The sequence below is a fragment of the Hypanus sabinus genome, chromosome 4, assembly GCF_030144855.1.
Source record: "Hypanus sabinus isolate sHypSab1 chromosome 4, sHypSab1.hap1, whole genome shotgun sequence".
NCBI lineage: Eukaryota > Metazoa > Chordata > Chondrichthyes > Myliobatiformes > Dasyatidae > Hypanus > Hypanus sabinus.
In genome coordinates this window covers 92,424,839-92,450,911 of record NC_082709.1, presented here as the reverse complement: position 1 = coordinate 92,450,911, position 26,073 = coordinate 92,424,839, and the positions used below count along the sequence as shown (strand labels likewise).

At 43.6% G+C, this 26,073-nt stretch overlaps 1 protein-coding gene and 1 long non-coding RNA gene across 3 annotated transcripts in view; both read right to left on the bottom strand.

The window, feature by feature from the left end:
- The window catches only part of adcy5 (adenylate cyclase 5), a 469,096-nt gene that overhangs the window by 417,437 nt on the left and 25,586 nt on the right, over positions 1 to 26,073 (bottom strand). The gene's annotated exons all lie outside the window — the stretch shown is intronic.
- LOC132393000 (uncharacterized) lies at positions 12,449 to 23,788 on the bottom strand. The gene is made up of 3 exons (XR_009511712.1): positions 23,117 to 23,788; positions 20,442 to 20,633; positions 12,449 to 12,701 (listed from the first exon to the last, which is right to left on the bottom strand). It is a non-coding gene; the product is annotated as an uncharacterized LOC132393000 (long non-coding RNA).

Below are 26,073 nucleotides of genomic sequence, written 5' to 3'. Positions count from 1 at the left end.
GCTGCTAGTCAGCAAAACATCATCAAAGTTCTTGATCTTCACAGAGCCTCTGTTCAGAAAGTACCAACTCCCTCACAGTGTGACAGCTCAGACAGGGGTGAAAGATCGAACAGCAACGCCAGTTTTCCCATTATCCAATATCCTTTCAGAAGTTTCAATTAAAACATTTTGGCAGTATTCAAGTCATATCAAATCTCTGCGCAAGAATAAAAACCTCCCACTAGTTCCTGTCTATATCAATGATGTTGAGTTTGGGAGGGTTTCTGGGTATGAGCATCAGCCAGAGCCTGTTCTGGTCCAACAATGTAGATACTAAGGCCAAGAAAGCTCACCAATACCTCTGCTTCCTCAAGAGGTAAAAGAAATTTAGCATGTCCCAATCCACTTTTGCCAACTTTTAATCAATGCACCACAGAAAGCATTCCATCAGAATGTATAACGGCTAATGTGGCAGCTGCTCTGCAAGCGTCCGGTGACCGCAAGGAACTACATAGAGCACATCACAAGAACTCAGCCACCCCTCTGTCGACTCGGTCTATACAGCTCGCTGCCTCAGTAAAGCAGCCAGCATAATCAAAGACCCCATCCAGCCTGGACATTCTCTCTTCTCCCCTCTCCCAGTGGCAAAGAGATAGAAAAGATACTGTTCTGGTAGTTTTTACACGTTATTCTCCATTGTTATTGTTGTACTTTATTCTACCTCAATTCATAGTGTAATAGTCTGATGTGAGGGAACACTATGCGAGGCAAGTTTTCACTGTATCTCAGCACGTGCAACAACAATAAACCGATTCCAATTCCATTACAACTCCTCTTTAGTTCCTTCACTTGTTACCTTATACCATAAAACAGAATGCAGAAATATTCAACCGGTCATGTTGCATTCGTAGGGTGCAAGAGAAACACGTGCTTTTACCACAAGTAACACACAAATAATGCTGAGGAACATCAATGGGAGGAATTGAATAATTCACATTTTGGGTTGAGACTCTTCATTGAGACTGAAAAGAAAGCAGGCAGAAGCCAGAATAAAAGAATGAAGGAACACGAATGAAGGTGGGGAGAGGGGGAAGGGAATGATGTGAGATGCTGGGAGGTGACAGGTGGAAGAGGAAAAGGGTTGAAGGAGGAATCTGATAGGAGAAGAGAGTATAAAGTGGAAATGGTGGGAACCAGGGGCGAGTGTAAGTAATGGGCTGCAGGCCAAGGGAGATAAGGGAAATCAAAGGGGTGGAGAAGGCAAACAGAAAGGAATAACTACCAGAAGTTAGGATAATTGATGTTGAATCCATCTGGTTGGAGACTACTTCAAGAGCAGCTACTTCCCTTCAACCATTTGGTTCTTGAACTAACTGGCACAACCCTAATCACTACTTCAGTATAACAACACTTTGATCACTTGGCACGAAATTGACTTTTTTTTCTAATTGGTCTCTTTTTTTTAAAAATAGGACTTATGTTTACTTTATATTTTTTGAAGTTGAGATGGTGCTGGAGAGCAGTGACTCCAAAAGGAATCATCAAATAATTCCATTTAGGACAATTATCATAAAACCATAAGGCAGAGGAACAGAATTAAGCCATTCAGCCCATTGAGTCTGCTCTGCTATTCAATCATAGCAGATTTATTATCACTCTCAACCACATTCTCCTGCAACTTTTGAAGCCTTTACTAATAACAGCCTATCAACCTCCACTTTAAATGTACCCAATGACATGGCCTTCACAGCCATGACTGAATTCTACAAATTAACCAGGTTCTAGCTAAAAAAATTCTTCCTCAAATCTGTTCTAAAGGGTTATCCTACAATTCAGAGGCTGTACCCTTTGGTCTTAAGATTATTGGCCCCTACTGTTGGAGACATCCTCCCCACGTCCACTCTATCTAGGCCTTTCAATATTTCAATATCTCTCGTTTCTCCTGATAGAAGTAGTAATCTAGGCCATAGTAGAGGATGGTGTTAAAATCTTCTCTGGAGTCACAGATGAGCCAGATTAGCCTAGCAGAAAAGACAGTGGAACAGCAATGGCAGGTATTCTTGGGAATAATGCACAAGGTGCAAAATCAGTTCATCCCCCAGAGAAGGAAGGATTCAAAGGGGGGAAAGGGGCCAGTGGTTGACAAAGGAAGTCAGAGATTGCAAAGCATTAAAAAAAAGGAAATATGATAGAGCTAAGGTGAGTGGGAGGACAGATGATTGGGAAGTTTTTAAGGAACAACAGAACTTAACTGAAAAGACAATACGGGGAGAAAAAATTAGGTACGAATGCAAGCTAGCCAGGAATATAAAGGAAGACAGCAAAAGCTTTTTTTTTAATTTAAGGTATGTGAAGAAAAAGAAGATAGTTAAGAACAACGTTGGGCCCTTGAAGAATGAATTGGGTGAAATTATTATGGGAAACAGAGAAATGGCAGAAGAATTTAATGAGTACTTTAGATCTGTTTTCACTAAGGAAGACACAAGCAATCTCCCAGATGTATGGATGGGCCAAGGACATAGGGTAACAGAGGAAATGAAACAGATTGACATTCGGAAGGAAACGATGATGAGAAGACTGATGGGACTGAAGGCTGACAAATCCCCAGGTCCAGATGGTCTGCACCCTAGGGTACTAAAGGAGGTGGCCCTGGAAATTGCGGATGCATTGGTAATCATTTTCCAATGTTCCTTAGATTCAGGATCAGTTCCTGAGGATTGGAGAATGGCTAATGTTATCCCACTTTTTAAAAAAGGAGGGAGGGAGAAAACAGAGAACTATCGACTGACATCAGTAGTGGGGAAGATGCTAGAGTCCATTATTAAGGATGAAATAGTGGCATATTTAGATAGCAGTAATAGGATTGGGCCGAGCCAGCATGGATTTACCAAGGGTAAATCATGCTTGACTAACCTGTTGGAGTTTTTCGAGGATGTAACCAGGAAGTTAGATGGGGGAGAACCAGTGGATGTAGTGTACCTCGATTTTCAGAAGGCATTTGATAAGGGCCCACATAGGAGATTGGTGGGTTAAATCAAAGCTCAGGGCATCGGGGGGAAGACCTTGACATGGATAGAAAACTGGTTGGCAGATAGAAAGCAAAGGGTAGCGGAGAATGGGTGTTTCTCGGAATGGCAGGTGGTGGCTAGTGGGGTGCCACAGGGCTCGGTATTGGGACCACAGCTGTTTACCATTTACATTAACGATATGGATGAAGGCATAAAAAATAACATCAGCAAATTTGCTGATGATACTAAGCTGGGTGGCAGTGTGACATGTGATGAGGATGTTAGGAGAATTCAGGGTGACTTGGATAGGCTGGGTGAGTGGGCAGATACTTGGCAGATGGCGTTTAACGTGAATGTGTGAGGTTATCCACTTTGGGAGTAAGAACAGGAAGGCAGATTATTATCTGAACGGTGTAGAGTTGGGTAAGGGAGAAATACAAAGAGATCTAGGAGTCCTTGTTCATCAGTCACTGAAGGTGAATGAGCAAGTGCAGCAGGCAGTGAAGAAGGCTAATGAAATGTTGGCCTTTATTACAAAGGGAATTGAGTACAAGAGCAAGGAAATCCTCTTGCATTTGAACAGAGCCCTGGTGAGACCACACCTGGAGTACTGTGTACAGTTTTGGTCTCCAGGGTTAAGGAAGGACATCCTGGCTGTAGAGGAAGTGCAGCGTAGATTCACGAGGTTAATTCCTGGTTTGTCTGGACTGTCTTACGCAGAGTGGTTAGAGAGACTGGGCTTGTACACGCTGGAATTAAGGAGATTGAGAGGGGATCTGATTGAAACATACAACATTATTAAGGGATTGGACAAGATAGAGGCAGGAAATATGTTCCAGATGCTGGGAGAGTCCAGTACCAGAGGGCATGGTTTGAGAATAAGGGGTAGGTCATTTAGGACAGAGTTAACGAAAAACGTCTTCTCCCAGAGAGTTGTGGGGGTCTGGAATGCACTGCCTCGGAAGGTAGTGTAGGCCAATTCTCTGGATGCTTTCAAGAAGGAGCTAGATAGGTATCTTATGGATAGGGGAATCAAGGGATATGGGGATAAGGCAGGAACCGGGTATTGATAGTAATTGATCAGCCATGATCTCAAAATGGCGGTGCAGGCTCGAAGGGCCAAATGGTCTACTTCTGCACCTATTGTCTATTAGGAAAGAATTTACAATTTCCTCTCCTGAAGGGCAGATATGAATCAGATGCATTTTTATGATAATCCATTAGCTTTGTGGCTATCATAAGTAAGGAATATTTGAATTCCGAATTATTTACTAAATCCAAATTCCACAGCCCATGGGGTGGGATTTGAATTTAGGATTATTCATCAGGTCTCTGGGTTACTGGTCTGGTAACTGCCACTGTGGCACCAAACTCTTGTGCCATGAACTTCCTACAATTCTGTTCTCGAGCGGTCAACCTCCCTGCCAAGTCAGTATTAACTGCTCGTGCTTCACCGACATGAGCAACTGAAGGGCACCGATGGTCACTGAATCACCTGCGAACCTGAGCTATGAGCTAAGCCGAAACCATCCAGAATGTAGCTGTCAGCCATGGCACACTGGACAAGAGTCCCACTCAGCACAGGCCTGATCTGATACTCCAGTGTAGTATCGTCACACAGTCAGAGATACACATCATGGATACAGGCTCCTAAGTGCAAAACATCCACTGTCCACTGAGCTGTCTCGAACTGTGTTCAAGTATGATAGACCAGAAATAAATACATATACGTCAATCATTCTTGCAATAAAATATCTTCATTTTCCTAAAGATCACTCATAAAAACACAACAAATTGAGAAAGGCATGAGCAGGACAGAAAGGACACAACAATAATGGAAGTTTGATTCAGAGAGCATGTGACAAAGCACACAAAAGAGAAAGGAGACGTGAGGGAGTAAAATGGAGATAGAGAGAGGGGGAAGAAGGAGAGAAATCTATGCCCTCCAATATTACACTCCCATAGTCTGTGAAAAGAAAGATTGTGACCATCCACCTTATCAATGCCCCTCAATATTTTGTGTATCTCTACAAGGTCACGCCCACAGCCTCCTCCATTCAGGGGGAAAAAAGTCTGGCATCGAGAGCCTTACAAACTTTTAGAAATGGAGACCCCTGCCACCATGTTCACTGACTGTCACTTCGTTTCCTTGTGTGACTCAGTGCTGCTCCCTCACATTTCCAGAGATCCATGTTCAGGCCTACCCTTGGGAGCAATCTGAATGGAGTTTGCACCTCCATGAGCATTGGCGTTCTGCTAGATTTTGTTTGCTTCTACATCCCACCAACATGCTTGCAGGTTAATTGGTGACTATAAATTATCTTTTAGTGTCAGTGTCTTAGCCACAGAGCACTACAACACAAAAACAGACCACTCAGCCCCATCTATTCCTTGCCAAGCTGTTATTCTGCCTAATCCCATCAAACCATAACTGGACGGACTACAGACCTCCATGTACTTACATATTTTTTTTAAATGTTGCACTAAACAGTCAATATTGAACAATCAAAGAGGACGTGATGTGACAGAGGAGGAAATGAAACAGAAAAGATTTGCCCTGACAAAGGACAGAATGGATCAGCACATAAGTGCCATCACAAAGAAGACAAGACAGCGCCTCTATATTCTCAGAAGTTTGCATGGATTGGGCTTGGACAAACGTCGATAGTGGAGTGGAGTGCATTCTCACTGGTTTTATCATGGTATGGCCAGTGGAAACATCTACAGAAAGTAGCCCGTCACAGGAACAGCCCTCCCACTGAGCACATTTACCAGGAGCACTGCCACAATAAAGCAGCATCTATCAAAGACTCCCACTATCCAGTCCATGTTCTCTTTTCACTATTACCATCAGGAAGGAGGTACAGAAGCCTTAGGTCTCACAGCACCAGGTTCAGGAACAGCTATTAACCCACAACCATCAGCCTCCTGAACCAACATCGATAACTTCACTCATGTCAATGACCACAACCTATCAACCCACTTTCCAGGATCTACAACTCAGTAGAAGCTATTTACCTTTTTTTAAATAGTATATTCCATACACACACAGACACATACACATACTATTTGCAATATTTGGCTTCTTTTGAACATTGGTATAACATCTTTGTCACTTATATTTCATAAATTCTATTGTATTTCCTGTAAATGCCTGCAAAAAGAATGAATCTCATGGTGACATAAATGCAGTTTGTTAAGAAGTTTACTTTGAACTTTCAAATGGCCATCTCCTTATCCTGAGACCCCGATTGTAGATACTCTTTCCTGCCAAGCCCTCTCTAATTTTTTTTTAGGTATTGCACTGTGTCCAGTTCTGGTTGCCTACTTTAGGAAGGATGTGGAAACATCGGAAAGGGTACAGTGGAGATTTACCAGGATGCTGTCTGGTATAGAGAATATGGACTATGATCAGAGATTAAGGGAGCTAGGGCTTTACTCTTTGGAGAGAAGGAGGATGAGAGGAGACATAATAGAGGCGTACAAGATATTAAGAGGAGCAGACAGAGTGGACAGCCAGCGCCTCTCCCCCAGGGCGTCACTGTCCAGTACAAGAGGACATGGCTTTAAGGTAAGGGGAGGGAAGTTCAAGGAGGATATTAGAGGAAGGTTTTTTACTCAGAGAGTGGTTGGTGTGTGGAATGCACTACCTGAGTCAGTGGTGGAGGCAGACACACTAGTGAAGTTTAAGAAACTACTGGACAGGTACATGGAGGAATTTAAGGTTGCAGTTTATATGGGAGGCAGAGTTTGAGGGTTGGCACAACATTGTGGGCCAAAGGGCTTGTAATGTGCTGTTCTGTTCTATGTTCTATGCACTGTACTGCTGACACAAAACAATAAATTTCATGACAGATGTCAGTGATAGTAACCTGATTCTGATTTTGAGCCAGTCCATGGTCCATAACACATTACTCTCAATATCTCAAACCCTTGCCCTATGGATCAACTTTGTACGTGGTGCCTTAGTGAATGCTGCCTTCTGGAAGACAAAGTCCATCCACTGCTAGAAAAGTCCATTTTCTAAGACAATTGTAGGATGCAGAGAGAGCAAGGATACTGAAGGATCAAAAAGTGTAGAAGAGACATAAAGGAGAAAAAGAGAAATTTGCTGAGTTGGAGGAATCTAAAAGCATGAAACAGAATGGGGCAAAACAGGCAACTGAGACCTTCAAGAAAATTAGCAAAAGAACCAAACTAAAGTAAACAAGGTCCTGCTCCAACAGCAAGCCAAGATATTTTATTGCTTCCGTGTATTTCTAAGGGAAGGTGTGGTTACCTGCCTATGTATAAACACAGGAAGTCAAACTATAAATACATGGAAAATGCCTGGGAGCATTTAACAAAGAAAAGGCAAAAGTTCTGGGGATGGCTTTGGAAGGGATGCTTCAGTTGCTGCAGTCTCACGTTCCTTCTCCAGTGATGTCTCAAACATGGAATTTGGAAAGGGTATTCAGCACAACAGAGACAGGCTGTCAGTTTCCCCCGGCTCACAGGTTTCTGCCAATTTCTCACTCACAACTTTAGATGCTTCTGGTGCCCCTACCTTCAGTTGCCCAAGTCCTTAGCTTCAGAAATTCATCACTAAATCTCTGCTTTTCTTTTATATAGGATATAGCAAAGAACCAGCTATTTCACACAATCACTCGAGACTGAGGAACAAACCAAAGCTTGACTGGGCCGAACTAGCAAGGTCAGGCACAAACTGAATTGAAGTGGCGGGGTTGGGCCTGAGAGCGAGGAATGACCTGCTGTGTGGCCGATTTAAGCACCAGGCCTGATTGAAAAGGTCAGGGCGTCAGGGCTGGAGGCAAGGGACAGGCTCGCTACATAGCGGTGTTCAGCTCGCTGCTCGAGAAGTTTAGTCGTCTCTGCACTGAACGGTGGCTGTGGCCTGGATCTAATGAGCTCCTGGATCAGCTGTGACTGGCTGTCAACTCACTTTCATAATTTCAGTTATTTGCTTACTTCTATTGTTGGCATGAAAAAAATCTAAATTTTTTTCTGACATTGGGTGCTTGACATTCTTCATTTTTAAAAATTAGTTCTATTGGGTTTCTTTGTTTCATGGCTGCCTGCAAGGAGACAGGCCTCAAGGTCATATATAGTATACATACTTTGAAGTTTGCCCAGTTTGCCCCTTCATACTTTTCATCTGAATCTCTCAGTGTTCATCACTGCCCCGTTTTTTCTCACAAGTCTATCCAGCCTTCTTTTAAATGCACAAAGAGGATTCTAACTGGTTCAATGTATGGAAGGGATATTGCACAAGATCGGAAAAGCTGCAGAGGGTTGTAAATGCAACTAGCTCCCATAATGTGCACAGGCCTCCCCACATCCGAGGACATCTTCAAAAGGCAATGTCTCAAACAGGTAGCATTCAGGACCCCCATCAACTGTGACGTACCCTCTTCTCATTGCTGCGATCAAAGAGCAGGTACAGGAGCCTGAAGACACAAACTCAATATTTTAGGAAGAGTTTCTTCCCTGCCACCATCAGATTTCTGAATGGACAATGATCTCATGAACACTACCTCACTTCTGTTGCTTTCCTACTGCAAGAATTATTTAAGTTTTATATATGCATTTCCTATTATAATTTATAGTATATTTTATGTTCTACACTGCACTGCTGCCACAACAACAAATTTCACAACATATGTTTGCAATAATAAACCTGATTCTGATACTGAAGTTACCCACTTTCATCTGGAAGTTAATGAAAAAGAATGCTCGTTGATAAACTTCATCTGGGCCATCTACTTCATGGCATAATCAGCCAGAGCTTTGATGTGTGCCTTGCCAATTTTGTCATAGGTGGAATCATTTAGCATTTCACTTCATAGAAACACACGCAAAATGCTGGAGGAATTCAGCAGAATCTCATGTTTGCAACTTAAGAGTAATTTTTGTATGCATTGCACTGAACTGCTGCCACAAAAACAACTAATTTTACAACATATGGCAGTGATAATGAACCCGATTCCAATTGATTCTGATTCTGAAATGCACTTCAACTGCTTCTTGTGGGAATGGGCTCCACATTCTCACCACACCATAAGCCCACAAGACATGGGAGCAGAATTAAGCCATTCAGCTCCTTTAGATAAAAGAGAAAATTCCTACTGGATCTCAGGCTGAGACCCTCCAGTTACACTTTTCCCCACAAATGGAAACATTCAGTACCTGTTCTATCAAAAACATTTCAGTTTTAAAGGTTTTCACTAGGTCATACCCACCCACCTCCTCTTCTCAAGGCAAAGGGGAACCCAGTCTTTTCACACCTCTCTAATACGTGCACACCCTCAGAATCTTGTAACTCGCCCTGCAAATATTCTCCTGAATGCTTTTAAAACCAGTTCTCCCATCAACATTTTGTTTGCGTTCCTCTAAATGTTTCTCAGAATCAGATTAGTTTAATAGTATTCCCGCAATGCATCTAGGGATACTTGGCTCAGTTACAGGTGCTATATAAATAGTCGTTGTTACTGTTTGCATTTGTGCTTCACAAAAGCCTCCTGACCCTTGTCATTTACAGCAAGTGCTTCCATTTTTTCTGATCTAACTTACACTTGCATGGTTCACCTTTGCCTCTCTGTGATAGTGACAACCGGATTGTAAGAGCTGTCTTGTGTGTAGACGAATGGTCAAATCTTGGGGGGAGTTGGTAGGAAAATAGGGAGAATAAAATGGATTAGGATAGTCTTGGTATAAAAATGGTTAAGACTATGAGACATAATAATAGAATTAGACCATTCAGCACATTGAGTTTGCCCCACCATTTGATCATGGCTAATTTATTTTCCCTCTCAACCCCATTTTCCTGCCTTCTTTCAACCTTTGGTGCCCTTACAAATCAAGAACCTGTCAAACTCCACTTTAAATATACCCAAAGACAACCTCCACAGCTGTCTGTGGCAATAAATGGCACAGATTCATCATCCCCTGTCTAAAGAAATTCCTCTTCATCTCTGTTCTAAAGAGGCATCCTTGTATTTTGAGGCTGCCTTGTTTTAGACAGTCCTATCAAGGAAGATCCCACCCTATGAACTGATGAAGGGACTGGACCTGAAACATCAACTGTTCATTGACGCTGCCTGACCTGCTGAGTTCTTCCAGCATTTTGTGTGTGTTGTTCACATTTCTGTATCTGCAGAACTTCTTGTGTCTTTATCCTATTCCCCTTTACTTCCCTGTAACATTATCTTTCTCCCCTACCTGTCAGCTCCCCCTCACTTTTCTGCCAGAGTAACCAGTTAACCTACCAGCTAGCATAGCCTTGGGCTCGGGAAGGAAGTTAGAGCACCCAGAAGAAACTCTTGTGATCATAGGACAAAGATGCAAACTCCACACAGACACCACCAGAGCTGATTTGGGTCTCTGAAGCTGTGTGACACCAGCACTACCTGGTCCACCTGTGTGTTACAAAGTAGAACGATCTGCCAGATATCATTGTGATATTTCAAGCTATTTGGATAGATGCATGGATAGGAAATGCTTAGAGGCATACTGGCCAAAATATGGGACTACTTTCATTTGGCAACTTGACTGTGTCCATGCTGTATAGGGTTATGACTCAAGAAAGTCAAGGTCACATCATTGGTGAATCTGGAGCGTGAGGCCTAGTGTTCAGTCATAGTGTGTCCTGGGATCGATGTCGAAAATCAAGGCCAGAGGGTCAAGGTGTGTTGGCTGAAGTCAAGTCTGCGAATCACTGCAAGTCCAGTGGGGAGATTAACACCTGGTGTCTGCACGCCAGAGTCCATACCTGATGGAGGCTGGGGCTGGAGGACTGTATACAAGTGTAGCTGGGACAGAAGAACAGGGGATGTTTTTGCTGTAGCTGTTTTGTTGCCTATTATGTTGCTCTGTCAAGCATTGTGGGCATGCTATGTCAGCACAGGAAGTGTAACAACATCCACAAGCTCACCACTGGGTGTGTTGGCTGAAAATGTAAGCAACGCATTTCACTGTACATATGACAAATAAACTTGAGTCTTGAAAACAGATAGTATAACAATGTTTAAGAGATTTGAACAGCAGGGAATTAAAAGGTACAGACCATAGAAGCAGTTGGCATCAATTGCAGATATGTAGACAACCAGAATAGCACCATGGTTGGTACAGACTTGGAATTGGAACAATTGGCATTAGTATATCACAGGTGCCAAGGTACAGTGAAGAACGTGCCTTGCATACTGTTCAGACAGATGAAATCATTACATAGTACATGAAGGTAACAATAACAATGCAGAATAAAGTGTAAAGTGCAGGGCAGGGAGACAATAAGGTGCATGATCATAATGAGATAGATGGTGAGGTCTGGAGTCCATCTGATCATACTGGGGAGCCAAGGCAGAAGGTGTCCTTGAGCTTGATGGTAAATGCTTTCGGGCAATGGAAGAGAGAATTTCCAGGATGGGTGGGGATCTCTGATTTTGCTGGCCGCTTTACTGAGGCAGCGAGAATTGTAGACAGAGTCCATAGAGGGGAGGCTGATGTACGCGATGTGCTGAGCTTGTCCACAACTCTATGTAGTCTTTATGGTCACAGGCAGAGCTGTTGCCATAACAGGCCATGATGCTTCCAGACAGAATGTTTTCTCTGGTGGGCTGAAGGGCCTATTTCTGTGAATACTGTTCTATACTTTAAAGTGGTCTGGGATCCTTTGGTCTGATGGGATGGTGAAGACCATAAGACATAGAAGCAGAATTAGGCCATTCAGCCCATCAAGTCTGCTCTGCTATTTCTTCATGGCTGATTTATTATCCCTCTAAACTCCACTGTCCTGCCTTTTCTCCATAACCTTTGACACCTTTACTAGTCAAGGACCTTGATTATAAAGTCACAATCCTTAATCACATTCAGATGACCTAATCAGCTTGGTTGGGAAACACAATTCCTTTATCTACTAGCATGGGCACAATGGATTGAAAGGGCTTCCTCTGTGTTACAAGTTGTAATAATTTGATTTTCAAAGTATCCAGACTAAACAATCCTTGCTTCCCACCACAGCTTTGTAGTGGATAGTGGATGTTGGATACACGAAGCATGAGATCTTAGGTTGAAAACAAAGAAATACAAAGCTATTCAAAATTATGAGGGTTTTAGATAGGGTAAAATGCAAGCAGATCAGGTGAGACAAGAAATAGAGGTCACGGGTTAAGGGTGAAAGATGTCATGTTTAAGGGGAACATGAGGGAAAACTTCCTCCCTCAGAGGGTGGTGGGAGTGTGGAACAAGCTGCCAGCAGAAGTGGTAGGTGTGGATTCAATTTCAATTGAATGAGAGAGGTACAGGGAGCAATGGTCCAGTATGCAGGCCGACGTGACTAGGCAGAGTAATAGTTAGTCACAGCCTAGATGGGCTGTTTTGTTGCTGTAGTATTCTGTGACTCTATGACTTTATATATCTAAAACCACAGAAAGATTTGTCTCATAATCAGAGTGATTAAGGTCTACTGTATACAATGAGCTCAGTCACTAAGTTTCCGTTCTACATGACAAGATTTCCTTTATCTTTATAAGCATATCTAATATCAGAAAGCATCAGTTTTCAGTCTAGCAGCCATGCAACTTATTCAAGCAACCATTAAAAAATAAATATGAAGAGTAAACTCACTGTGACAAAGCTTTTTCAGATGTTGACTGATGCAAACTCTGCCTCAAAGGCTGCTGCAGCAGGGAGCTTTCTCATGAACACTACCCCAGAGATCTGTGTGGAAAATGACAACTTACATTCGTTTAGCACCTTTAAGGTCACAAAATATCCCAGGGAACCTCACAGGTGAGGGAACAAATATTGTCACAGATTAGGAGAGGTGGCCACAAAAGAGACAGGCGCTCTGCTGGAAAGGGAAGTTCTGAGCTCAGGACTTGGGACAGGTGAAGGCGCATCTCCAAATGAAGGAAAATGAGGAAACACAACATTTACACCATAAAATCATAAGACATAGGAGCAGAATTAAGCCATTTGGCCCATTGAGTCTTCTCCACCATTCCATCACGTCTCAGTAGCTGTTTGTGCATGAATTAATTATCCTCCGGCTTTCTCTTCATCTCTGTACTAAAGGGATGTCCTTGTATTTTGAGGCTGCCTTAATTTAGACAGTCCCTACCTTATGACTTGATGAAGGGTCTCAGCCTGAAACATCACCTACTTATTTGCTTCCATAGACACTGCCTGACCAGCTGAGTTCTTCCAGCATTTTCTGTGTGTTGCTCCACAGATTCATCACATTCTAGCTAAATAAATTCATCCTTCTATTCTGTGGCTGTGTCCTCTGGCCCTAGACTCTCCCTCTCCATGTCCACTCTATCTAGCCCTTTCAATATTCAGTAGGTTTCAATGAGATCTCCCCTCATTCTTCTAAACTCCAGTGGGTACAGGCCTAGAGCCATCAAACATTCCTCATATGTTAATCTTTTCATTCCAGGGACATTCTCTGAATCCTCTCCAACGCCAACACGTTCTTAGTTATGGGGTCCATAACTGCTTACAACTCTCCAAATTTGGACATTGAAGAGAGAACATGCAGATGATTGGAATCCAAGTAACCCACACAAATGCTGGAGGAGCTCAACAGATCAGGCAGCATCTACGGAAAAGACTGAACAGTTGACGTTTTGGGCTGAGACCCTTCAGCAGGACTCATCGTGACTAATATGTTACAAAGCCTCAGCATGACATCCTTGTGCCCTCTTGAAATGAATGCTATCATTGCACTTGCCTTCCTTACTACAATTCAACCTGCAAGTTAACCTTCGGAGGATCCTACACAAGGAAATGAATTACTACCATTAAGAGAAAGGGACCAGATCCTGGAAATCGATTACTACCATCAAGAGGGAGGGAACAGACCCTCACATGAAATGAATTACTACCATCAAGGGGGAGGGGCCAGATCCTGGAAATGAATTACTACCATCAAGGGGGAGGGACCAGATCCTGGAAATGAATTACGACCATCAAGGGGGAGGGACCAGACCCTGCCCATGAAATGAATTACTACTATCAAGGGGGAGGAACCAGATCCTGGAAATGAATTACTACCATCAAGGGGGAGGGACCAGACCCTGCCCATGAAATGAATTACTACCATCAAGGGGGAGGGACCAGACCCTGTTCACGAAATGAATTACTACCATCAAGGGGGAGGGACCAGACCCTGCCCATGAAATGAATTACTACCATCAAGGGGGAGGGACCAGATCCTGGAAATGAAATGAATTACTATCATCAAGGGGGAGGGACCAGACCCTGCCCATGAAATGAATTACTACCATCAAGGGGGAGGGACCAGATCCTGGAAATGAATTACGACCATCAAGGGGGAGGGACCAGACCCTGCCCATGAAATGAATTACTACCATCAAGGGGGAGGGACCAGACCCTGCCCATGAAATGAATTACTACCATCAAGGGGGAGGGACCAGATCCTGGAAATGAATTACGACCATCAAGGGGGAGGGACCAGACCCTGGAAATGAATTACGAACATCAAGGGGGAGGGACCAGATCCTGGAAATTCACACTCTATGTTTCAGGAACACCACCTTTCCCCTCAGCCATCAGATTTCTGAACCATTTGTGCAGCCATGAACACCATCTCACTATTCTTCTGTTCTACTGTTTATTTATTTATTTATTTATTTACCTGTTGCTATAAATTAAAGAAATAGTTTTTTATGTCTTGCATTGTAGTGGTGCCACAAAACAAATTTCACAACATAGGTCAGTGAAAATAAAACCTGATTCTGATGAAAGCACAGAACATCAAACAGTACAGCACAGAAACAGGCCTTTCAGCAGTGTTCTCTGCACCAAACATTAAACCAAATTAAACTAAATCTATTCTGCCTACACAGCTCCCTATCACTCCAATTCCTACATATCTGTGTGTCTATCTAAAAGATTCTGAAATAGCTCTATTAGGTTTGTTTCCAGCACCATCAGGCAGCCTACTCCAGGCGTCTACAACTACGTAAAAAAATAACCCTGCACATCTCCTTTAAATGTATGTCCTCTGGTATTTGACAAATTCTATCCTGGGAAAAAGATTCTATCTGTGCCTCTCATCATTAAAAAAAATACCATTAGGTCTCTCCTCAAGTCTCCATTTCTCCAGAGAAAGTACCCAAGTTTCTCCAACCTCTCCTTTTAGGTCACACTCTCTATTCCTAATCCAAATCAATAATAAGACTCTCCAATCCAGGTAAAGATCTTCTGTGCACTTTCAAAAGCCTCAACATCCTCAAAAAGGTTGAAGTCCCTTTGAGTCTGGGCCAGGGACTGGAGACTGAAGGCCCATTGTGTGCAAGTCTGAGAGTCCAGGGATGTCCCGAGTCAGCCTGCCCAGAGGTTCCAGGCGGAGGATCTCGGGCTGAAACAGCCACTGCTTATTCCCCTCCACAGGCGCTGCCTCACCTGTGAGTTCCTCCAGCATGTTGTGTGTTGCTCTGGGGTTGGACAGTCTGTGTGTGTGAGTAGGTGGGAAAGGGGCTTGTTTTGCTCTGTTTGTGTTGTTCTGCTAAACATTGTGGGTAGGGCTATGTTGGCACCAAAATGTGCGGTGATACTTGCAGGCTGCCCCCAGCACATCTTTAGCTGTGTTGACTGTTAACGAAACGACTGTAAGTTTGCGATTTACATGTGATGAATAAATTAATCCAAATCTGAAACTGAAACTGTAATGGGCCAATAGAACTACACACAATATTCCTGGTGCAGTGGAAAGGTCAATGTTGCAAGCTGAACTTCTAGACAATTCACAGAAGGGACTGGATGGTGCTTGGGCACCTGGCCAAACCTGACCAGAAGCAGAACACCTCAGGGTGCTAAGAACCTGACGTCTGGCGACTTGTGAACGTCTCCAAGCTCTCCCCCATGCCCTGGATGACAGAGAAGCCCCTGATTCTTGACTATTACAGCTGACCACCGGAGTTCAAGACACTGGGATCTTCTCTGCCACGTGGAAAGCTGATGAGCAAAGGATTATGGGAACAGGACAAGGCCATTCTGCCCCTCCAGCTTTGAACTGATTTGGTATGTCATCAAAGACCAGCAAATTTCTACAAATGTATGGTGGAGATCATTCTGACTGGTTAAATCACAGCCTTGTATGGAGTCTCCAATGCACAGGACCAAAAGAGGGTGCAGAGTGTTTGTCATGAAAGACCCTCACTGTCAGGGAAATGCCTTCTACTCATCATTACCTCAGGGACAAAGGACAGGGAGCCTGAAGAGCCATGCACTCAAAGTTTTAGAAACAGACCTTTCCCCTCTGCCTTCAAATTTCTGAACTGTCCATGAACACTTCTTTTGCAATATTTATTTTATTCTTTACTGCAGCTTACAGTAATTTTAATCTCTTGCAATGTACTGCTGCCACGAAACAACATGTCAGTGTTTATGTCTAAACACTGTACTCTGCACAGTCATGGGACAGAAGTCAGAACCAGCCCTGATGAAGGGTCTCAAATCGCAATATGTATTTTTTTTATGAAAGCCAGCAAAAAAAAAAGAATCTCAAGGTAGTATATGGTGACACACAGTATACCTACTTGGATAATAATGTACTTGGAACAAAGGGATGAGGGGTGACAGAGGTGTGTAACCCGAGGTGCACAGACTGGGTGAACGCACACAGTCCTTTCTCAGGATTGGGGAATCAACAACTAAAGGACAGATGTTTAAGGTGAGAGAGCAGAAATTCAATAAGAGCTTGAGGGGCAACCTTATCTTTACACAAATGTTGGTATCTATATGGAATGGCTGCCAACAGAGAAGGCACAATAACAACTTTTAGCAAAAGACTGGTGGACGGATACATGGATTGGAAAGGTTTATGTCAGGGGCCAAACGTGTTCATTTCAGAGGGTTGAAAGTGCCCACATACAATATGCTCTAGTAGGAACTTTCAGACCTTTGCAATACATTGAAAATCAATAAGTTACTTGCAGGGAGGGTGTTTCCCCTCACTGAGGATTTGAAGACCAGGACAGCAATTTACAAATAAAAGTAATAGGTCTGAGAGAAGCTAGAATGTCCTCACTCAGAGGGTAGCAGACATGTGGGAATTCTGTATCCTAGAGACCTGTAGAGGGTTAGTCAGTGAGCAATTTATTTACTTACTTATTGAGATACAGGGTGGAGAAGGCTTCAGTCCTTTGAGCTGCACCACCCAGAAATCCCCAGATTTAAGCCCAGCCTAATCACTGGACAATTTACAATAACAATTAATCTACCATAGTCTACCAACATAGTCACTTGGAGAAGGTGACTCCTAACAAGCAGCGGCAAGAATTGAACTTAGGTTGCTGGTACTGTTAAGCGTTGTGCTGGGATTCGGCATCTTTATCAGCATGGACAAAATGGGCTGAAGAGCCTGTTTCCATGCTGTATAACTCTCTGATTCTATAACCGCCTCAATGATCTAGCCAATACCTCCAACCATCAAGTAATTCCATCCAATCAGCCAACTCCTTCCCCAGAAGATCAGCTTGAACAAGGATGAACAAAGGCGACTCAAAATCCTATTCAGTTCCCTTCTCCCACAGTCAGTTTCCTCCAAGATGTAATACAACCAGTTTTGCAATCTTAACACGATCCTGATGTTTGTTTCTTCATTATCCCTGCGAATCTTAGAATCTCTAATCCAATATCCAGCTGTTAACAAACTCTTGAATGGACCTCACATACTCTTGATCTCCCAATCTACCTTGTGCTTTGTCCACCCGCACTCCACTTTCTCTGTGAAGTGCAACCATATATTTTGCAGAGTCAGACACACAAAATGCTGGACAACTTCAGCAGGTTAGGCAGCATCCATGGAGGAAATAAACAGTCAACATTTCTGGCCAAGACCCTTCATCAGAATGGAAGGGGGGGGGGGTAAGAAAGAATAAGGAGGTGGGGTGAGGGAAGGAGTGCAAGCTGGCAGGTAACAGGTGAAGGGTGAGGGAGGATTGAAGTGAGGAGCTGGTAGGTGATAGGTGAAGGGTGAGGGAGGAGTGAAGTGAGGAGCTGGGAAGTGATAGGTGAAGGGCGAGGGAGGAATGAAGTGAGGAGCTGGTAGGTGATAGGTGAAGGGTGAGGGAGGAGTGAAGTGAGGAGCTGGTAGGTGATAGGTGAAGGGTGAGGGAGGAGTGAAGTGAGGAGCTGGTAGGTGATAGGTGAAGGATGAGGGAGGAGTGAAGTGAGGAGCTGGGAGGTGATAGGTGAAGGGTGAGGATTGAAGTGAGGAGCTGGGAGGTGATAGGTGAAGGGAGAGGGAGGAGTGAAGTGAGGAGCTGGTAGGTGATAGGTGGTGAGGGAGGAGTGAAGTGAGGAGCTGGTAGGTGGTAGGTGAAGGGTGAGGGAGGAGTGGTGAGCTGAGAGGTGATAGGTGAAGGGTGAGGGAGGATTGAAGTGAGGAGCTGGGAGATGATAGGTGAAGGGTGAAGGAGGATTGAAGTGAGGAGCTGGAAGGTGATAGATGAAGGGTGAGGGAGGAGTGAAGTGAGGAGCTGGGAGGTGATAGGTGAAGGGTGAGGGAGGATTGAAGTGAGGAGCTGGGAGGTGATAGGTGAAGGGTGAAGGAGGATTGAAGTGAGGAGCTGGAAGGTGATAGATGAAGGGTGAGGGAGGAGTGAAGTGAGGAGATGATAGGCAGAAAAGGCAAAGGGCTGAAGGAAGAATCTGATGGGCATTTTTTTCTTTTTACTTTAATCTAATTATGAATGAATGATCAGTTCCTTGAGATTGTCATAGTCAGCGTGGCAGGGGGGGGGGAGTGGGGATAAACCTCCACTGCCTCATGGCTACACTCACTCACGGGGGAGGTTTCGGGTGTAAATGCTGAGGAAAAATCCAGAGCTACATTGAGTTCAACACTGACTAGCAACCGCAGCGACACTACTGGTGCCAAACTGTATCGGTCTCTGTCATTCCTTTGGATTCATCAGCTGTGTTGAGAGGGGGAGCTTGCTGTATGGGCAACAGCTTGCTCTCCACATCGTACTGCCCTGGGTTGCATACTGGCTTGGTATCAATTTCAACAATTGGAATGCAACATCCGTGGCTGATACCTCCCAACAGAGGGCCACACAAAGAAAAGTTTTTCACTTAACACAGTACATATGACAACATATCAACAACAAAACAAACAGCACAGTAACATTTCAGAAGGTACTTCCATATTAGTTCTTTAAAGGTTATGCTCAGAACATACTGGTGCAAAGCTACTCTGCTATCATAGAGAGCATCCTCACATCAGCCATTACTGTCTGGTTTGGTGCAGCAACCTCTCTCAATAAATAAAAACTACAGCAAATGGTCAGGTCAGCAGAAAAGGTCACTGGCTGCAGTCTATATCATTGCAGGATGTATGCATCCAGGACAAAGAAGTGGGCAGGAGAAAAGGACTGTGGACACTACCAACACAGCAAACTTCCTTTTCCAAAAACTCCTTTCTAGAAAGTGCTAAAGGCCTAGCAATACAAAAACTTCACACCATCTTAAAAATTTCATTCCCCAGGCAGTTCATCAGAGAAGCCATTCTAGTTACCCTCCCCCATTCCCTCCATCTATTACCCTGTCACTGCACTGCAAACCCTTTAAACCACTCTGTATAATTCTATGTGCACTGCAAGTACATGCTGGCATTTATAAACATTTTACTCCATTTCCATACCTCCAACATTAGTTTTACTTAATTATTACTTTATACTGTTGTTTTTAGTTGCACATCATGCAACACACTACATCAAATTCCTCATTATGTGTAAATGTATAGGGCAAATAAAGTTGATCATTGAGAAACCAATAACTTCATGAACCATCAAGGATGCAATGCTGAAGGCTTTACAGACCCCACTTGCAGCACTGTGAGCAGCTTTGGATCCAGTACCTCAGAAAGGATGCGCTGGCATTGGAGAGAATCCAGAGGAGATTCAGGAGAATTATCTCAGGAATAAAAAGGGTTAACATATCAGGAGTGTTTGATGGCTCTGGGCCAGTATTCACTGGAATTTAGAAAAATGAGGGGAGATCTCATTGAAACTTACGGAATATTGAAAGGCCTAGACACAGTAGCATGGATGTGGACAAACTGTTTTCAATAGTTGAGCACTCTAGAATCAGAGTGCAGAACATCAGAATACGAGGATTTCCCTTTTGAATAGAGATGAGGAAGAATTTCTTTAGCTGAAATGGTGAATCTGTGAAAGTCATTGCCACAGACAGCTGTGGAGTTTAAGGCATTAAAGCACAGGTTGATAGGGTTTCAATTATAAAGGGTGTCAAAGGTTACAGGGAGAAGGCAAGAGAATGGGGTCAAGAGGGATAATAAATCAGCCATGATAGAATGGTGGAGCAGTCTTGACTGGCCAAGTGGCCTGATTGTGGCCCTATGTCTTATGGAACCCTTTCATGGAGCTCTCCTTATGTCACCCAGACATAAATGTTCACATTTACCTGCTTCTTCTTAGTTCCTGCCCAGTCAAAGCCACTCTTCCACTATTCTTTGAAGCAGCTTCCACCCAGGGTGACCAGAGATCAGATCAGGAGGTGCCCCAGTTTGATTCCTCAGCAGTTACACTTGGCTGAGAGCCACGATATTCATTGTTAAACTTCTGCCACTCATCCCGATGTTCACATCACCTTTAACTGACCAATCCAAGAATATTAATAATAAATAAGGAGAAAAGAACATACCTATGATAAAATAAAGCCCCTTAAAATATAGGATCTACAGCATTTGGATAGATCAATGACTTTGTGCATGAGAAGACGTGCATGAAAATGGGAATGGATGAGGACCGTTTTGAATGCTCTAGATCTCTACTGCTGGAGTTTACTAGAATGAGAGGTGGGGGGGGGGGAAGAGAATCTCATTGAAACCTATTGAATATTGAAAGGCTGAGATTGTGGACGTGGAGAGGATGTTTCTGAAAGTGGGGGAATCTAGGACCTAAAAGCACAACCTCAGAATAAAAGGACGTCCCTTTATAAGAGATGAGGAGGAATTTAGCAAGAGGGTCGCAAATCTGTGGAATTTATTGCCACAGACAACTGTGGAGGCCAAGTCATCGGTTATATTTAATGACGAGGTTGATAGATTCTTGATTAGTAAGGGGCTCAAAGGTCATGGGAAGAAGGCTAACCCTTTGTGAATGGAAGTCAACCTTTAAGAGTTTTTTTTTGAAGTAGTAACCAAAAAAGTAGTTGAAGATCGGGCAGTGGATGTTTTTTTATTATTTGGAGTCAGCAAGGCCTTCGATAAAGTCCCATGGAATCTAGACAGTACTAGTTAGGTGGATTCAAAGTTGGTTACAAGGTAGGAAACAGAGGGTGGCAGGTGAAGGTTTATTGGAACAGAGGCCAGTGATTGTGGCATACCACTGGGGTCAGTGTTGTAGCCCTTCTTATTTGTTATTTATACAAGTGATTTGGATGTAAGTCTACAGGGCTGATCATAGATTTGCAGATGACAAAATTAGGAGGTTTTGTTAATAGTGAAGATTATTGTAGATTATAAAGGGGTCTTTATCAGTTAGGGAAGTGGATTGAGAAGTGACAAATGGATTTCAATACAGATAAATGCAGTTTAGAAAGTCAAACCAGTGTACGTCTTATTCTGTAAATGGTAGGGTGCGCACTAGGGAATGTAATGGAACAGAGGGAATTCGGAGCACAAATGCAGACATACTTCACAGGTAAACAGGGTGCTGAAAAAGGCATTCACCTTGCTGGCCTTCAACAGTCAAAGCACTGAGTACAGGATTTGGGACATTATGTTGCAGATGTACAAGTTGGTGATGAGGGTGCACTTGGAATGCCGTGTAAAGCTTTGGTTATAGTAAAGATGCAGTTGAAGAGTACAAAAAAGATGATTTACAAGAATGTTGCTAGGATTAGCTGTCCTGTGTAATAGGCAGAGGTTGACCAGGCTAAGTCTTTACTCCTTGGAGCACAAGAGAATGACTGGGTAACCTTACAGAAAATTACAAGGAGTATAGATAAGGAGGATGGTAATGGTCTTTTCTGCAGGGTAGGGAGTCCAAAACTAGTGTGTATAGTTGCAGGGTGAGAGGGGAAAGATTTCAAATGAATCCAGAGGGAAACTTTATCACACAGAGGGTGATGGGTCTATGAAATGAGCCACCAGAGGAAGTAATTGAGGCATTCTTATTACTTAAGAAGCACAAAAGAAAATCCGCAGATGCTGGAAATCCAAGCAATACACACAAAATTCTGGAGGCCAGGCAGAGCTGGGAAGTTGCAAGCTGAGAAAGATACAGGGCTGGAGAAGGGGGAGTCTGACAGGAGAACAGGCCACGGAAGAAAGAAAAGAGGGGAAGAGCACCAAAGGGAGAAGATTGGCGGCAAGGAGATAAGGTGAGAGAGGGAAAAAGAGAACGGGGACTGGTAAATGAGAGGATGGGGGGCGGGGGGGGGGGGTCATTACCGGAAGTTTGAGAAATCGATGTTCATGCCATCAGTTTGGAGGCTACCCAAGTGGAATACAAGGTGTTGTTCCTCCAACCTGAGTGTGGCCTCATTGCGACAGTGGAGGAGGCCATGGACTGACATAACAGGATGGGAATGGGAAATGGAATTAAAATGGGTGACCACTGTGAGATCCTGGTTCTTCTGGAGGATGGAGCATGGATGCTCAGCAAAACAGTCTCCCGATCTATGTCGGGTCTCACCAATATACAGAAGGCCACACCGAGAGCACCTGACACAGTTTATGACCCCAACTGAAGCACTTAGATAGGCACAAGGACTCACTGGTCTGAAGGGCCTGTATTCGTGCAGCATTGCTCTCTAATTCTTTTAAGGTTCAATACTGCTGGCATTTAATCACCAATCTCAGTATACAATAACATTTACCAAGGTTGTCTTGTGAGGCAACTGGTGAACATTAACAGAGGGCTGATTAGATTACTGCATATTTGATCTGCTTCAAGATACCACAACAATCCTTGCTTGACAATAACGTACCAATGTAATTCAATGGGTACTTTCCAAGTCTTTCAAAAATATGCCTCAGGAAAATGAATACAGCAATGCGATCATAGTTTCAGTCTTTAGGTAAAGAGCTAATCCAGTTCACATTGTGTCAAGCATAGGTTGGAGCAACTTACCTCTGTTGGAGTTGGGGAACAGGGCCAGCAGTGAACGAAGCTATGCAGTCTCACTGGAGTCCTGACATCAGATAAGACTTGCTGACAGGCAGTTGAATCATGAAGCCTTTCAACACAGGAGTAATTCAGCCCATTGTGGTCATGGCAGCCCTTTCAGAGAGCGATCTCATTTAAACCCCATGGCTCAGCTTTAACCCACAAAGAGCAAATAATTTCTCTTCACATACATGGTGTAACTGTCTTCTAAAGACCCTGGTAACATAGAACATAGAACAGTACAGCACAGAAAAAAACCTCCATGTCCATCATGTGTACACTTAGCATGACAAGAATCTAACAAATCCCACCTGCCTGCACATGATCCCAACTCCCCCCACCCCACCCTGCCTTTTCACATTTCTGCCGGATGACAGACTTGATGTCTTTCTGGCCAAGTTTGCAGGCGATACAAAGATAGGAGGAGGGTCAGGTAGTGTTGAGGAAGCAGGGAATCTGCAAAAGGGCTTGGACGGATTAGGATAATGGGGAAGAAATGGCAGGTGTAATACAGTGTAGGGAAGTGTATGGTTATGACTTTTTAGAAGAATGAGCAGGGACCTCATTGAAACCTATTAAATATTGAAAGGCCTAGAAAGAGTGAAGGGGATGCTTCCAATAATGGGAGAATCTCAGACTAGCCTCATAATACAAGTATATCCCTTTAGAACAGATGAGAAGGAATTTTTTTGAGGTTGGTGGATCTGTGGAATTTATTGCCACAGATGGGCGTGGAGGCAAACTCAGTGGGTAGATAAAGCAGAGGTTGATAGGTTCTTGATTGGTTGTCAGTTATCTGGAGAAGGCAGGATTGAATGGGAAAATAAATCAGCCATGATGAAATGGCAAGCCAACTCAAAGGGCTGAATGGCTTAAATCTGCTCCTTTGTCTTATGGTCTTTTAAACATTGCTACAGTATCTGCATCCATTATCTTCCCTGGCACCCTCCACCTTCTGTGTTGAAAAAACCTCATAAATCTCCTTCAAACTCCCCCCCACCGCACCCCAACTTTTATCTTAAGTGTATATCCTCTAGTCTGTGTGACTCATTCATAGGAAAAACACTGACTACCTACTCTAGCCAAGCGTCTCAGAAATAGAAAAAATCTATTACTGTAGATCAAAAAAACAAGAGAAAGTCTCAGTGTCTGTGAATAAAGAAATTCATTAACATTTTAAGTCAAGGACCCTTCCTCAGAAATGCGTGTGGGGAAACAGTGGAAAGTTCAAAGCAGTGTAGGGGGAGAAGTGAGGTAGAACACAAAAGACCATATGGAAAAGATCTGGTGATAAGGAATACAGAACTGACAGCAAGTGAGGTATGGCATGGCAATGGGTGAGAAAGAAGGATGAGACACAATGAGAAAGCATTCTGCATGGAATTAGAAAATTCAGTGTTCATTCCAGAGGGTTGCAAAGTGCTCAGAGAAATTTCTTTTAAAATGTCTTTTATTTAGGCACCGATATATAGCTAGAGTGCCAAAAATCTTGCACAGTACTATAGTAATGTTTTATATTGCCCTGTACCACAGTCACGAGAAAAAGCAAATTGCATGATATATGTGAGTGATGATAAACCTGATTCTGATATGGTTCTCTCTTGTGCACGGAGAGTGGGAACGGGGCAGAGAGAGGGGAACCAAGGTTGGGAAAGGGGGCAGGGAAAAGGGAGGGAGTGGGAAGTACGTGAGAGACATTCTATAATAATCAATAAACCAACTGTTTGGAATCAAATGACATTGCCTGATGTCTCAAGGCTGGGGGCTGGGTGTGTCTGCACCCATGCCACCCTCTGTCCCTGGCACTCCCTCTCTGCCACACCCCTCAGCTCCAAAATCCTTTGCTCCCACCAGATTTACAAGTTCACTCTCCACTCCACATTGACAAATATAATGCTGTACAAAATGTCTTAAGCATTCTAGCTATATGCCTAAGATTTTTGCACCATACTGTACTTAGAGATACAGCACTGGCCCTTCTGGCCCAAACAAGCCTGCACTGCTCAATTTATCCCAGGTGGCCAGTTAACCTACTAACTTGTATGTCTCTGGGAACTGGAGCACCAGGAGGAAGGTCACGGGGAGAAGGTACAAAAATACCTCTCAGACAGCAGCGGGTATTCAAACCGGGTCACTGGTGCTATAATCACATTGCGCTCACGGCTATGCATCCACGCAGTGATGTTGTTCCTCTAGCCACAAGTTTCAGACCTTAGCAACCCACTGAGAATTACTGAAGGGCTTGGCAAGTTAGATGCAGGGGAGGGTGTTTCCCCTCACTGAGAAGTCGAAGACCAGGACAGCAATTTGAGAATAAAGGTAATAGGTCTGAGAGAAGGTAGAATGTCCTCACTCAGAGGGTAACAAACATCTGGGAATTCTGTATCCTAGAGGCCTGTAGAGGTTTAGTCAGTGAGCACATTCAATACTGAGGTCAATATACTTTTGGGCATGTTCCCCTCAGCTCTCTCCTAATTTAAATCTAACAACTCAAGTTACCAACAACTCCAAGAGGAACACACACAAAATTCTGGAGTAACTCAGCAGATCAGGCAGCATCTATGAAGGGCAATAAGCAGGCAATATTTTGGACCGAGACCTTCATCAAGACTGAAAACAAAGAGGGAAGATGGCAGAATAAGAAGTGGGGAGGAAAAGCAGTACAAGCTGACAAATGATAGATGAGACCAGGTGAGGGAATAGGCAGGTGGGTGGTGCGGGGGGGGGGGGGGGGGGGGGGGGAATCGATGAAGTGTGAAGCTAGGAGATGATAGGTGGAAGAGGTAAAAGGCTGAAGAAAAAGGAGTTTTCTAAAGAGACAGGATAGGAGAGTGAACCATGGAAAAAAAAGGAAGCAGGGGGAGCCAGAGGGAAATGATGCGAAGGGGGTAAGAGAGGAGCCAGAATGAGGAATGGAAAAA